General features: G+C 43.1%; 1 pseudogene; it reads right to left on the bottom strand.

Annotated features, from left to right (window-relative positions):
• Positions 1–8,763: 8,763 nt before the first annotated feature.
• Positions 8,764–9,275, bottom strand: LOC104680926 (annotated as a pseudogene).
• Between the last annotated feature and the right edge of the window lie 5,309 nt (positions 9,276–14,584).

The following is a 14,584-nucleotide window of genomic DNA, read 5'->3' on the forward strand; positions in this document are numbered from 1 at the left end:
GAATATGTTATCATGACATTAAATGTTCCTCCAAAAATATTTGTTTTGGGAAGAATTTGGTTTGTGCATCAAGATTACAGGATAAAAGGATACTCGTTGTATACACTTGTTGCTAACTTCTTGCTAATGTAGACAAAGATGTGCTAACTGCTCTCCTTCCTGAACATTTATGAATGTCTGCAGACAGCAGATTCCCAGAAGTAGACTGGCTAAGTCAAAGCACACACACTTTTTAAATTTTGGCACCTATCCCCAAAGTTTGGTCACTAGCTTTTGAGAATGTGCATTTTCCTATAACCTTCCTAACATTTTCCTATAACCTTCCTTACTCTAATATTATTCTTGTTTTCAATTTCATTCGTCTGAAATGACTTCTTTTTACTTTGAGTGTCTGTTTTGGAATGAGAAGTAGGGTAGGCTCACGCCTGTAATCTCAGCACTTTGGGAGGCCAAGGCGGGCAGATCACTTGAGCCCAGGAGTTTGAGATTAGCCTGGGCAACATGGTGAAGTCCCGTCTCTACAAAAATATGGTGTTTTTTTTTTTTGTATTTTACCGGGGGGTGGTAGCACGTGCCTATATTCCCTGCTACTTGGGAGGCTGAGGTGGAAGAATTGCTGGACCACAGGAGGTCAAGGCTACAGTGGGCTGTGATCATGTCACTGCACACTCCAGCCTGGACGACAGAGCTGAGACTCAGTCTAAAAAAAAAAAAGTAGTAGTAGGGTGGAATATCTCTTTTATGTTTATTGCACCTGTAAATACTCTCTGGTAAATATTCTACTCATATTCTTTGCCCATGTTTCTGTCTTGGTGTTCAACTTTTCCTGACTTTTTATACATTTATTTATGTATATAGTTTCTATGTATCTCATATGTTTATATTAGTGATATCAAGTTCTGGATCATCATCTCTATTTTTACATATTTGACCTGGGCTTGCCATTTAAGTCTTGTTTATGGTGGACGTCTTCCCTACACACAACACACACATTTTCAATTTTTGTGAAGTATAGATTTAGTATTTTATATTCGTTAACTTTCGTGTCATGTTTAGTACATCTTTCTTCATCCTATAGCTTCAAAAGTATTCTCTCCGGTTTTCTTGCCATGACTGCAGAATGGAGGCCATGAGCCCACTTCCTTGCCCCAAGCACTGCCCTACTCAGATGGCACAAGCACTGCCCCCCCTACTCAGACGGCACTCGAGGACTGGAATGTCCCACAGAGCAGCCACAAACCACAGGTGACTGTTAAGCACTTAATATGCGGCTTCTGTGAATTAAGCCATGCCACATAGTGAATTTCAAAGACTTAGTATTAAAAAAGAATATAAAATATATTATTACAATTTTTATATTGATTGCATGTTGAAATGATAATGTTTTTGAAACATGGGGTTAAACAAAATATATTATTAAAATGAATCTCATCTATTTCTTTTAAAAGCTTATAGAAAATAAAAATAGTGAATTGTAACAATGACTTCCAAAAAATAGAAATATCTGCCCAGGTGCGGTGGATCACGCCTGTAATCCCAGCACTTTGGGAGGCCGAGGTGTGTAGATCACGAGGTCAGGAGATCAAGACAATCCTGGCCAACATGGTGAAACCCCGTCTCTACTAAAAATACAAAAATTAGCCGGGCATTGCAGCGCACGCCTGTAATCCCAGCTGCTCGGGAGGCTAAGGCAGGAGAATCACTTGAACCCAAGAGGGGGATGTTGCAGTGAGGCAAAATCACACAACTGCACTCCAGCCTGGGCAACAGAGCAAGACTCCATCTCAAAAAAACAAAACAAACAAACAACAACAACTATATATATATATATATATATATACACACACACACACATATAGAACTAATAGAAAACTTAGAATGATAAAAATGGTTCACATCATAATCTATCAGATTCAAGTCCTTCAAGAAGACCTTGGTTACTGCAGGAAGAATTTGAGCTCAAATAAATAGAAGTTCAGATGGTAGAAATCTTTCTAACTGGAGACTCTTGGTCTTTGAGAAATAGTTTGAATGTCAACATCTCGCCCAGTTGCCAGATAAAACCTCGGTTCAACAACCCACCATGGAATTTTTCCCTGATTAACGAGCTAAATTCTGTACTGGAATCCAAGCAATATATATGTTGCCATCCAACTCAGGAAGAGACTGGCTTTCTCGGAAAGAGCACAACCCACCCAGTGTTCTGGAGACCTCTGTTTCCAAACCATAAAAATATTAAATACTAGCCATCTGTTTTGCAGATTGTGTCCCTGATTTCCATCATTCGTCAGTTTCTTTTTCCTCCCTCTCATTTCCTGGGGTGAACATCCTGCCCCCTCATTTTCTGGGTTCCCATCATGAGGGTCTGTTAAGGGACCTGGCATGAAGCTGGTGGCTGTGTGTGATGCGTAATGCCAGCCTACTTCCACTGGACCAAATTCTGTTATACATTCAGAGCAAAACTAAACAAATGATAAATTCACTTAAAATTTAATAACAGCTTTGTTGAGATAGTCACACACTCTACAATTCATCCATTTAAAGAATGTATAATTCAATGGGTTTTAGGGTGGTCACAAGAGTTGTGAAATCATCACCATAATGAAATTTAGAACATTTAGAGTTTTAGAATACCTAGATCGCCCCCTATCAAAAAAATCCCATGCCCTTAGCCATAAGGGCATTTTCTCCCAATGTTCCCCAGACCCAGGCAGCACATGAATCTGTAGATTTTAATTTTATTATTTTATTTTATTTTTTAGGTACAACACATCATGTATCTATAAATTTTTCTATTTTGAATCATACGATACATGACTTTTGGGTAAGGTTTTTTCACTTAGCTTAATGTTTTTGAGCTCATCCATGCTGTGACATGTATCAGTACTTAATTCTTGTTTATGGCCAAATAATATTTCATTGTATGGATGTGCTGCATTTTATTTATGTATTTGTAAGGTGATAGACATTTGGGCTGTTTTCACTTTTTGGCTATTATGACTAATGCTGCTATGAACATTTGTATAGAAGTTTTTGTTTGTGTGCATGTATGTTTTCATTTCTTTGGGGTATCTATCTAGGAGTAGAATTACCGGGTCTCAGGATAATGCTGTATTTAACCTTCTGAGGAACTGCTTTCCAAAATAGCTGCACCAGTTTACATCCCCACCAGCATTTATGAGGATTCCAGTATCTCTGTCCTCACCAACACTTGTTATAGTCCATGGTTTTTGACTATAGCCATCATAATGGGTGTAAAGTGACATCTCATTGTGGTTTTAATTTGCATTTCCTTGGTGGCTAATGATAGTGAATATCTTTTCATATGCTTATTGGGTATTCGTGTATCTTATTGCCATAGTATCCACTGAGAACCTTTGCTCCTTGGTCACCCTACAACCAACCATTTTCAAAACAGCTGGTTTATCCATGATAGTTTGGATACTGAGTTTTTGTGGGTACAGTGAAATCAGAAAAAAAAAAAAAAAAGATACAAGAGAATTTAGTCGGTAGCTGGAGAAAACCTTTGGAGAGAGCCTTGACAGGACTTGCTAATGGACAACATTTGCAGTATCTGTTCAGGTCAACTTTGAAGTTAACAGAGGCTGAAGTGCTGGAATCAATCCATCCCAGAATGGTTTCTAATTAAGGGTGCAATATAAGATCACTCTGGCTACAGGGAAGGAGGCAGAAGAAGGGAAAGGGAAAGGCAGGGAGATGCCAGGAGACCTAGCTGGTCACTCACTAAATCTAGATAGAATTAGTTAATTCTTCCAATGTACTTTCATTAATTTATTTATAAATTATATACACAGAAAAATGTTAGGGGCAAAATAAAACAGGGAAAAGTTTTCAGAGGATAAGATAAACAATAAATGAAAATGGAAGCTCCAATAATTTATTTCCACACATGACCTCTTTTGAGACCTCAAAGGGGTCCCAGCATGCAATGAAGTTGGGCCAGGGTAATGACAGAAGATGGGGGGTGAGTGGAATGGCTGAAGGTAGACTCTGGAGAAGGATGTGATCTGATGTGCTGATGCACTTGGTTTCTCATTGTTGGAAACAATGTGAGACCCACTGATGGCTGTAGTTAGGAAATGATTTGGAATGCTCAGGAGGGAGGTCTGTGCTGTTGGTGGAGGGGGAGAAAATCATGGAGAAGTGAGTTGGTGAGTGTGGCCAGGGGACCGGAGGAGACGTCAGTGGGGATAAAGAAAAGCTAAGAGCTAACACGGAGTCCCGAAGGTTCAACCTGGAGACCTGAAGTGACAGAAGAGCCCCCAGGCCTCGGTCTGCAGCTTTCTCTGAGAGCCTGAGATCTACCCAGCACCCTTTCAGCAATACTTCTTGTGGTTGCCAGCCACCGCTAGTTTCTCTTGATGCAACTAAGAATTCCAACGCAAACAAAAGGCAGCGGCTCACATGCCCTGCTGTGCTCCCCTCTCTGAGGACCTCATCCAAGAACATATTTTAAGATACACAGGACCCATGATCTAAGCACGGATGGAGAAAACTGCAAGCTTGAGCCCCTCCCCCTTGCTGCCTCAGGAGCACTGATTTTCTGTGAAGGACAGATGCAGCCTCCAGCGGTTGCCATGGAAACCAAGGCTGCAGAGAATGAAGTTTTCCAGTCTCTGGAGTCCGTTGTGTGTGGGTGGATGCAAGATCCCAGCCTGGCATACAGCAGGCAACTAATAAATGTCTGTAGAAGGACTAAATGTTTGTCTCCTCCACTCCCACCACGCCTCGGCATTCTGTGCTAGAACAATCATCTTCTTGTGGGCTTGAAATCTGCGAGGTTGAAATTTTGTAAAACCTCCCTAGATTTGTTGAGTTATAATTTACATATAATATGATTTACCTATTTTAAATATACCGTTTGATGCATTTTGGTTTTTGTATACACTCATGAAACCACCACCACAATCAATATACAGAACATTTAATTAGTCTAAAAAGTTTCTTGGCCAGGCAAGGTGGCTCACACCTGTAATCCCAATGCTTTGGAAGTCTGAGGTGGGAGGATTGTTTGAGGCTAGGAGTTCAAGACCAGCCTTGGCAACAAAGCAAGACCCTGTCTTTACAAAAAAAAAAAAAAAAAAAATTAGCTGAGTGGGGTGATATCTGCCTGTAATCTCAGCTACTTGGGAGGCTGAGATGGAAGGATCACTTGAGCCTGGGAGGTCAAGGCTTCAGTGAGCTATGATCATGTCACTGCACTCCAGTCTAGTCTGCAGAGCAAGACCCTGTCTCAAAAAAAAAGTATAATACATATATGTATATATATATATATATATAAATTAAAAAACAAGAAGTTATTGTATTAGTCTGTTCTCACATTGCTATAAAGAACTACCTGAGACTGGGTAATTTATAAAGAAAAGAGGTTTAATTGATTCACAGTTCCACAGGCTGTACAGGGAGCAGGGCTGGGGAGACCTCAGGAAACTTACAATCATGGCGGAAGACAAAGGGGGACCAGGCATGTTTTACGTGGCCAGGACAGGAGGAAGAGATGGGGGGAGGTGCTACACACTTTTAAACAACCAGATCTCGTGAGAACTCACTCATTATTATGAGAACAGCAAGGGGGACATTCCACGGCCATGATCCAGTCACCTCCCACCAGTCCCCGCCTCTAACACTGAGGATTACAATTTGACATAAGATATAGGGAGTTGGGTGGACACAGACCCAAACCGCAGCAGGTTTTTCTGTGCTAATTTGCCTTAGATTCCTCCCCTCCCTCCATACCAGCACCACACCATTCCAATCTACTTCCAGTCTCTATTGTTTTGTGACTTTCTAGAATTTTATGTAAACGGAATTATGCAATCTTTTTTCAACTTTCTTCTAATGTTTTGAGATACATCCATGTTGTTACATGTATTAAGATTTTACTGATTAATATTAATTATTAAATAATTATACTCTGTTCCTTTTTACTGCTCAGTGGTATTCCATAATATGGATATATCAGTTTATCTATTTTCCTGTTGGTGGCTATTTAAACTGTTTCCAATTTGAGGGGCAGGGGGCAGTTACAGCGTTATGCAGCTATCAACATCCTTTTCTAGCAACATTTTAAGATTTCTCCCAGGTATTTGCAAACCTAAGGTGTTCCATTTTTTTCACAAAAACAATAGACATCCATGTGGATGGGGTGAAAAAGGATCTGTATACACTGCTGATGGGAATGTCAATTAGTACAACCTCTGCGGAAAGCACCATGGAGATTTCTCAAGTAACTAAAAGCAGATCTGCCATTCCTTCCAGCAAGCCCACGACGGGGTGTGTACCCAAAGGTGTCTCTCATATAAAAGAGACACCTGCATTCATATGTTTATTACAGCTAATTCACAATTGCAGAGATATGACATCAACCTAAGTGCCCATCCAACAGATGAGTGGATAAAGAAAATGTGGTACATATACAGCATGGAACACTGCTCAGCCCTTGAAAAAGAATGAAATCATGTCTTTTGCAACAATTTGGATGGAACTGGGGGCCCTTATTCTTTTTTTTTTCCTGAGACAGGGTCTTGCTCTGTCACCCAGGCTGGAGTGCAGTGGCGTGATCTCAGCTTACTGCAACCTCCACCTCCCTGGTTCAATTGATTCTCTTGCCTCAGCCTCCCGAGTAGCTGGGACTACAGGCGCGCATCACCACGCCCAGCTAATTTTTTGTAATTTTAGTACAGATAGGGTTTCACCATGTTGTCCGGGTTAGTCTCGAACTCTTGACCTCACGTGATGCACTTGCCTTGGCCTCCCGCGGTGCTGGGATTACAGGTGTGAGCCTCCGCTAAAGGCCCTTATTCTAAGTGAAATAGCACAGCAATGGAAAACCAAATACCGCATGTTCTCACTTACAAGTGGGAGCTAAGCTATGGGCGCACAGAGGCAGACAGAGTGGTATAACGGACAGTGGAGACTCGGAAAGGGGGCAGGAAGGGAGAAAGGGAGGGATACAAAAACTACGTATTGGGTACAATGTACATTACTTGGGTGATGGGTGCACTAAAAGCCCAGACGCCACCACCATCCAATTCATCCATGTCATCAAAAATCACTGGTACCTATAAAGCTACTCAAATAAGCAGATGTAAAAAACAAAGCATAGACTGGCACACACACAAAATAGCATCTTATACTTTTTGTTTCATTCTTGCCGATTGGATAGAAGGGAAACGGTTTCCCTGTGGACATGGCTGTCCAATTTTTGGATTACAAATGAGATGAAGAATCCGTCATCTTTCTTTGAATTGAATTGACTTTCTCTCTCTCTCTCTCTCTCTCTCTCTCTCTCTCTCTCTCTCTCTCTCTCTCTCTCATGTTTGTTTGTTTGTTTTTTTTCCCCGAAGCCTTGCTCTGTCGCCAGGCTGGAGTGCAGCAGCACGATCTCAGCTCACTGCAACCTCCACCTCCTGGGTTCACGCCATTCTCCTGCCTCAGCCTCCCGAGTAGATGGGACTACAGGCACCTGCCACCACACCCGGCTAATTTTTGTATTTTTAGTAGAGACAGGGTTTCACCGTGTTAGCCAGGATGGTCTCGATCTCCTGACCTCATGATCTGCCCACCTCAGCCTCCCAAAGTGTTGGGATTACAGGCGTGAGCCACCGTGCCTGGCCTCTTTTAGTTATTTTTAAATGTACAAATAAATTATTATTGACTGTAGTCACCCAGTTGTGCTATCAGATACTAGGTCTTTTTCACCCTTTAACTATTTTTCTGTGCCCATTTACTGTCCCCACTTGCCCCCCAACCCCCAGCACATACTGCCTTGTGCTGAAGAAGAAGAAGAGACCATTAGCCCCTTCCTGGCCCAAACACTGTCCCCTCATCATCCCCAGATGGAAGCTCCCAGACCTACAGGGAGGCTTTCAGTTCCCGGTGCTGCATGAGGAATTTGGACCAAATCCAAATAGAAAACGGGGTCAGAAGGGAATGACATTTCTAACTGAATAGCCACGGTCCCTGAGAAGAAACAGTTACAAAGTCAGCTGCCAGATAAGACGTCAGGTCAAGGACCCACCGTGGAACGTCCCCTTGGTTCCTAAGCCAAATGCCCAGCTGGAATCCCAGCAATACACATGTTGCCTTCAGCAAGGGAATGATTTTCTCATAAACAGCACAGCCTGGCCAAGGTTCTGGAGACCTCTGTTTCTAAGCCATGGAAGTATTTTATTCTGGGCCAGGCGCCATGGCTCATGCCTGTAGTCTCAGCACTTTTGGGGGCCAAGGTGGTTGGATCGCTTGAGCCCTGGGCAACATAGAAGGACCTCATCGCCACAAAAAAATACAAAAATTATCCGGGCATGGTGGCACACCACTGTGGTCCCAGCGACTCTGGAAGCTGAGGCCAGAGGATCACTTGAACCTGGCAGGTCAAGGCTGCTGTGAGCTGAGATTGCAACCCTCACTCCAGACTGGGTAACAGGGGGAGACACTGTCTCTAAAAATATATATAAAATAATGAAACAAACAAATATGGTATTCTGGTTGTCATTTTGCAGATTATATCCCCTGGTCCTGTCAGTCATCATTTTGGGGCAGTTGTTGTTGTTGTTGTTGTTGTTGTTGTTGTTTGGGGGGTGGATGTGAAAATCTTTCCGCTTCATAATATTCCAGGCATCGCTGATGCTCAGCCGTAACTCCCTCCACCCCTGGATATGCTCATGGAACTAAATTTCCATCACGTGTTGGATTCCGTGAATTACCAAAATCAGTAAGAATGGACTTTTTTTTTTTTTTTTAAGGTATATAAACTATTTATTAACAGACAAGGCCTACAGACTTATTTCTTCTTGGACACACCCACGGGCAGCCACGGCGGCCAGTGGTCTCGGTGTGCTGGCCTCGGACACGAAGGCCCCAGAAGCGGCGCAGCCCTCTGTGGGCCCGAATCTTCTTCAGTCGCTCCAGGTCTTCACGGAGCTTGTTGTCCAGACCATTGGCTAGGACCTGGCTGTATTTTCCATCCTTTACAACCTTCTGTCTGTTGAACAACCAGTCTGGGATCTTGTACTGGCGTGGATTCTGCATAAGGGTGATCACACGTTCCACCTCCTCCTCAGTGAGTTCTCCCGCCCTCTTGGTGAGGTCAATGTCTGCTTTCCTCAACACCACATGGGCGTATCTTCGGCCCACACCCTTAATGGCAGTGATGGCAAAGGCTGTTTTCCGCCGCCCATCGATGTTGGTGTTGAGTACCCGCAAAATACGCTGGAACTTTTCAGGGATCACTAGAGACATGGCGGCAGCACAAGCGGCGGTGTGTAGGCCTCCTGTGGAAGAGCAAGAATGGACTTTTAACACTTCGTCTTAGTCTGAATTAAGTTCACACACATAGCTGTCTTCACAGGGTTTGTCTGCCTTTTCCTATAACAGTTATGTCAACACGACCCCACAGCAAAGACCACATTGCTTGCTGTTGTGGGCTGAAATGTGTGCCCCTGAACTCACGCTGGAGCTCTACCTTCCAGCACCTCAGAATGTGAGCATATTTGAAGATGGGGTCTTTACAGAGGTGATCCAGTTAGAACAAGATCATTAGTATCATCCGTGTCTCCTGATTCAATGTGGCTGGAGCAGCTGGGCGTGGTGGCTCATGCCTGTAATCCCAGCACTTTGGGAGGCCAAGGCGGGCAGATACCCTGACATCAGGAATTTGAGACCAACCTGGCTACCATGGTGAAACCCTCTCTCTACTTAAAAAAAAAACACAAAAATTAGCCAGGCGTGATAGTGGGCACCTGTAATCCCAGCTACTTGGGAGGCTGAGGCAGGAGAATCACTTGAACACGGAAGGTGGAGGTTGCAGTGAGCCAAGATCATGCCACTGCACTCCAGCCTGGTTGACAGAGAGAGACTCCATCTCAAAAAATAAAATAAAATAAAATAATAAAAAATAAAAATTGGCTGGAGCCCTGATCAGGAGAGGAGATGAGGACAGAGGCACATGCAAAGTGATGTCCACGTAAGGACACTGGGAGAAGGTGGCCATCTCTACACACTGAGAAAAGAGGCCTAAAGAGAAACCAACCCTGCCGGCACCTTGATCTCAGACTTCCAGCCTCCAGAATGGTAAGAAAATAGATTTCTGTTGTTGAAGCCGCCTTGTCTGTGGTGTTCTCTTGTGGCAGTCCTGGCAGGTTAATGCACTTACCCAACCAGAGTGCCCCAAACCCTTCCCACGTAGCAATTCTGGAGCTTAGACAGTCTGTGGATCATAGTAAGGAACTAGATCTTTATCTGACAGTGACATGAATCTATTGACATGTTTTAGCCCAGGCAGTGGGCACGGACGCCTTTCCTTTTAAGACAGTCCAAGTTGGCTGCACGATGGATGAAAGCCAGGGCTGGTGCATGGCAGAGACACACACAGAGGAGACTTGAGGGACACAGGACAGAGAGGATGGGTGCCCAGATGAGGTGGGGCAGGGGGAATGACGGAGACAGAGCTGGCTCAGGGGATGTCCAGAAGGCAGAACAGACGAGCCGTGGACACTGATGGGATTCGGTGTGTGGCTCATTTTGAGTGTCCACCTGGCCAGTCTCTAATTCCCACGGGTTCTGTCAAACCCTCATCCAGCTGTGGCTGTGAGGGTATTTTACAGATGCAGTTAACATCTGTGATAGCTGACTTTTGGTGAAGGAGATGATCCTGGATAATGTGGGTGGGCCTCATCTCATCAGTTGAAGGCCTTAGCCAAAACGGAGTTTTCCTTGAGGAAAACTAAATACCACCTCAAGGTTGTAGCATTAACTCCTCCCTGAGTTTCCAGTCCATCGTCAGTCAGCCCCACGGATGCCACACCTCCCAGACTTCAAAATCGTGTGAGCCATTGCCTTACCATGAGCCTCTTAAAACAGTGGTTCCCAACCTTTTTGGCACCAGGTACCGGTTTTGTGGAAGACAATTCTTCCGCAGACCAGGGTGGGGAGATGACTTTAGGATGATTCAAGCACATTACATTTGTTACACACTTTATTTCTATTATTATTACACTAATATGTAATGAAATAATTATACAACTCACCAGAATACAGAATTGGTGGGAGCCCTGAGCTCGTTTTCCCGCATGCTCCCATCTGGGAATGATGCGAGACAGTGACAGATCTTCAGGCATTAGATTCTCATAAGGAATGTGCAACCTGGATCCCTCGCACACACAGTTCACAACAGGGTTCATGCTCCTATGAGAATCTAATGCGGCCGCTGATCCGACAGGAGGTGGAGCTCAGGTGGTGATGTGGGCAGTGGGGAGCGGCTGGAAATATAGATGGAGCTTTGCTCACTCACTCGCTCACCCACCCACCCTCACCTCCTGCTGTGTGGCCCAGTTCCTAACAGGCCATAGACCAGTATGGGTCCATGGCCTGCGGGTTGGGGACCCCCATCTTTAAAGATGAAAATTATATATATGATAAATGTGATATATAGATATATATACACGTGTGTATAGACCTATTAATATACCCTCCACACAAATATACATATAAATATGCATGTATTCCCCCACACATGTATACATATATCCCACACACATATATATACATATAAATATGCATGTATTTCCCCCACACACATATATACATGTATGCCACACACAAATATATATATATAAATATGCATGTATTCCCCCCACATATATGCATGTATCCCCCCACACAAATATACATATAAATATGCATGTATTTCCACCCCAAACATATAACATGTATCCCCTCTACACAAATATACATGTAAATATGCATGTATTTCCCCCACACATTAACATGTATCCCCCACACACAAATATACATATAAGTATGCATGTAATTCCCCCCACACATATATACATGTATCCCACACACAAATATGCATATAAATATGCATGTATTTCCCCCCACACGTATATACATATATCCCACACACATATATACATATAAATATGCATGTATTTCCCCCACACGCATATATACATGTATCCCCACACACAAATATATATATATGCAGGTATTCCCCCCACATATATACACGTATCCCCCCACACAAATATACATATAAATATGCATGCATTTTCACCCCAGACATATAACATGTATCCCCCACACACAAATATACATATAAATATGCATGCATTTCCCCCACACACATATAACATGTATCCCCCCACACAAATATGCATATAAGTATGCATGTAATTCCCCCCACACATGCATACATGTATCCCACACACACAAATATACATATAAATATGCATGTATTTCCACCCACACATGTAACATGTATCCCACACACATAAATACACACATAAATATGCATGTATTTCCCCACACACACATATATACATGTATCCCACACACACAAATATACATATAAATATGCATGTTATATCCTACTTAGTCTGTTAGGGCTGCCATAACAAAGCTCCACGTACCAAGTGGCTGAAACAACAGAAATGTGTTTTTTCACAATTCTGGAGGCTGGAAGTTTGCGATCAGGTGTCGTCAGCAGGGCTGGTTTCCTGGGAGGCCTTTCTATGTGGCAACCAGACACCCGCCCTCCCTGTGTTCTCATATAGGCTTTCTTCGGTATGTGTCTGTATCCACATTTCCTCTTCTTTTGAGGAAACCAGTCCTATTAGATCGAGGTCCATCCTGGTGACCTCGTTTTAGCTCAGGCGCCTCTGTGAAGACCCTATCCCCAAATACAGTCACATTCTGAGGTACTGGGGGTTAAGACATCAACATATGACTTTGGGGAGTCTGCAGTTCAGCCCATAGCACTACTGGTATCGTTTCTCTGGTGAGAAACGAAATGTTTCTTACAGAAACAGGCACCGTTTCTGCCTTAAGGAACTAAGTAGGCGACCTCCCTCCCTGAGAAAGGGAAGGATTTTTGAAAGCATAATGGGTTCAACTTAGCTGGGTAGAGACCTCCTAAGAAGAGGTAAGAGTCTTGTTCTGTCTCTGTAAAAGGAAAATGGTTTTCTAACGTGTTACTGTTCCAGAGAAAGACAAAACGCCCAGCCTCCATTAGATCTGTCTCAGTGCGCCTCATTAATTCCCTAGAAAGAACTGCTGGAAGTTGAATTACTGGGTCAAAGGGGATAAAAGGTCCTCATGATTTGGTTATATTACTGAGTTTTGTTCCAAATCAGGCAGCTTGGCCATAATCCCTGTTTATTTATTGCTGCATTTCTGTTTAATCATTTTCACTGCACAGATAGCATATCAATTTTTACTTGGAAATTGAAACTATATATATTTTTACAATTTATCATCGTGTGTTTTCCCTCATGACGCTGTCCCCATGATGGAAAATGATCCAAAATTTTGATTGCATTGTCCAGAGGAAAGGCGTTTGTTATTTTCTCTTAATCATTTTAGTACTGAGTTTTCATATGCTATTCTTGTGCTTTACAGTCTTGTTTCCAAGTACTTCGTTTTACAAACATGCTGTAATATTTCCCTTCTATCTGCACCCTGTGCCTTTGTGTACTGGGACTCATTTTTTGAGGGGAGGCAGGGCCTCAATCTATTGCCTAGGCTGATCCTGACTGCTGGCCTCAAACAATCTTCTTGCCTCAGCCTCCCAAATTTGGGGATTACAGGCATGAGCCACAGTGCCCAGCTTGAGCTACATTCTTTAAAAATCAATTCATTGCATTTGGCCTTAATGGGAAGACCAAAGCTAGATGTGTCATGAACTTGAAAACTACAGTATTGACAACCTGTTTATCAGAAAGATTCAGAAAACTTCCTCTCCCTCCATCAGTATCTCAAACCATCCCCACCTCAACTTTGCTTCCTGGTGGTAATTAGCAAATTCAAAGGCGGTGAACATGAAAGACACATGAAATGTTCATTGCTGTGGAGATACAGTATCACTAGTCATGTATTAATCCACCTACCATCATTCATCCATTCCACCCATCCACCCACTAGCCATCCATCCATTATCCATTCATCCATCCTCCATCCATTATCCGTTCATCCATCCATCTATCCATCCATCCTCCATCCATTATCCATCCACTCCATCCATCCATCTATCCATCCATCCTCCATCCATTATCCATCCACTCCATCCATCCATCTATCCACCCATCCTCCATCCATTATCCATTCATCCATCCATCCATCTATCCATCCATCCTCCATCCATTATCCATTCATCCATCCATCCATCTATCCATCCATCCTCCATTATCTATTCATCCATCCATTATCCATTCATCCATCCGTTATCCATTCATCCATCCTCCATCCATTATCCATTCATCCATCCATCCATCCATCCTCCATTATCCATTCATCCATCCATTATCCATTCATCCATCCATTATCCATTCATCCATCCTCCATCCATTATCCATTCATCCATCCATCCATCCATCCTCCATTATCCATTCATCCATCCATTATCCATTCATCCACCCATCCATCTATCCATCCATCCTCCATCCATTATCCATCCACCCCATCCATCCATCTATCCACCCATCCTCCATCCATTATCCATTCATCCATCCATCCATCTATCCATCCATCCTCCATTATCTATTCATCCATCCATTATCCATTCATC

This window comes from Rhinopithecus roxellana, chromosome 12 (genome assembly GCF_007565055.1).
Source record: "Rhinopithecus roxellana isolate Shanxi Qingling chromosome 12, ASM756505v1, whole genome shotgun sequence".
In the NCBI taxonomy this organism is placed as follows: Eukaryota; Metazoa; Chordata; class Mammalia; order Primates; family Cercopithecidae; genus Rhinopithecus; species Rhinopithecus roxellana.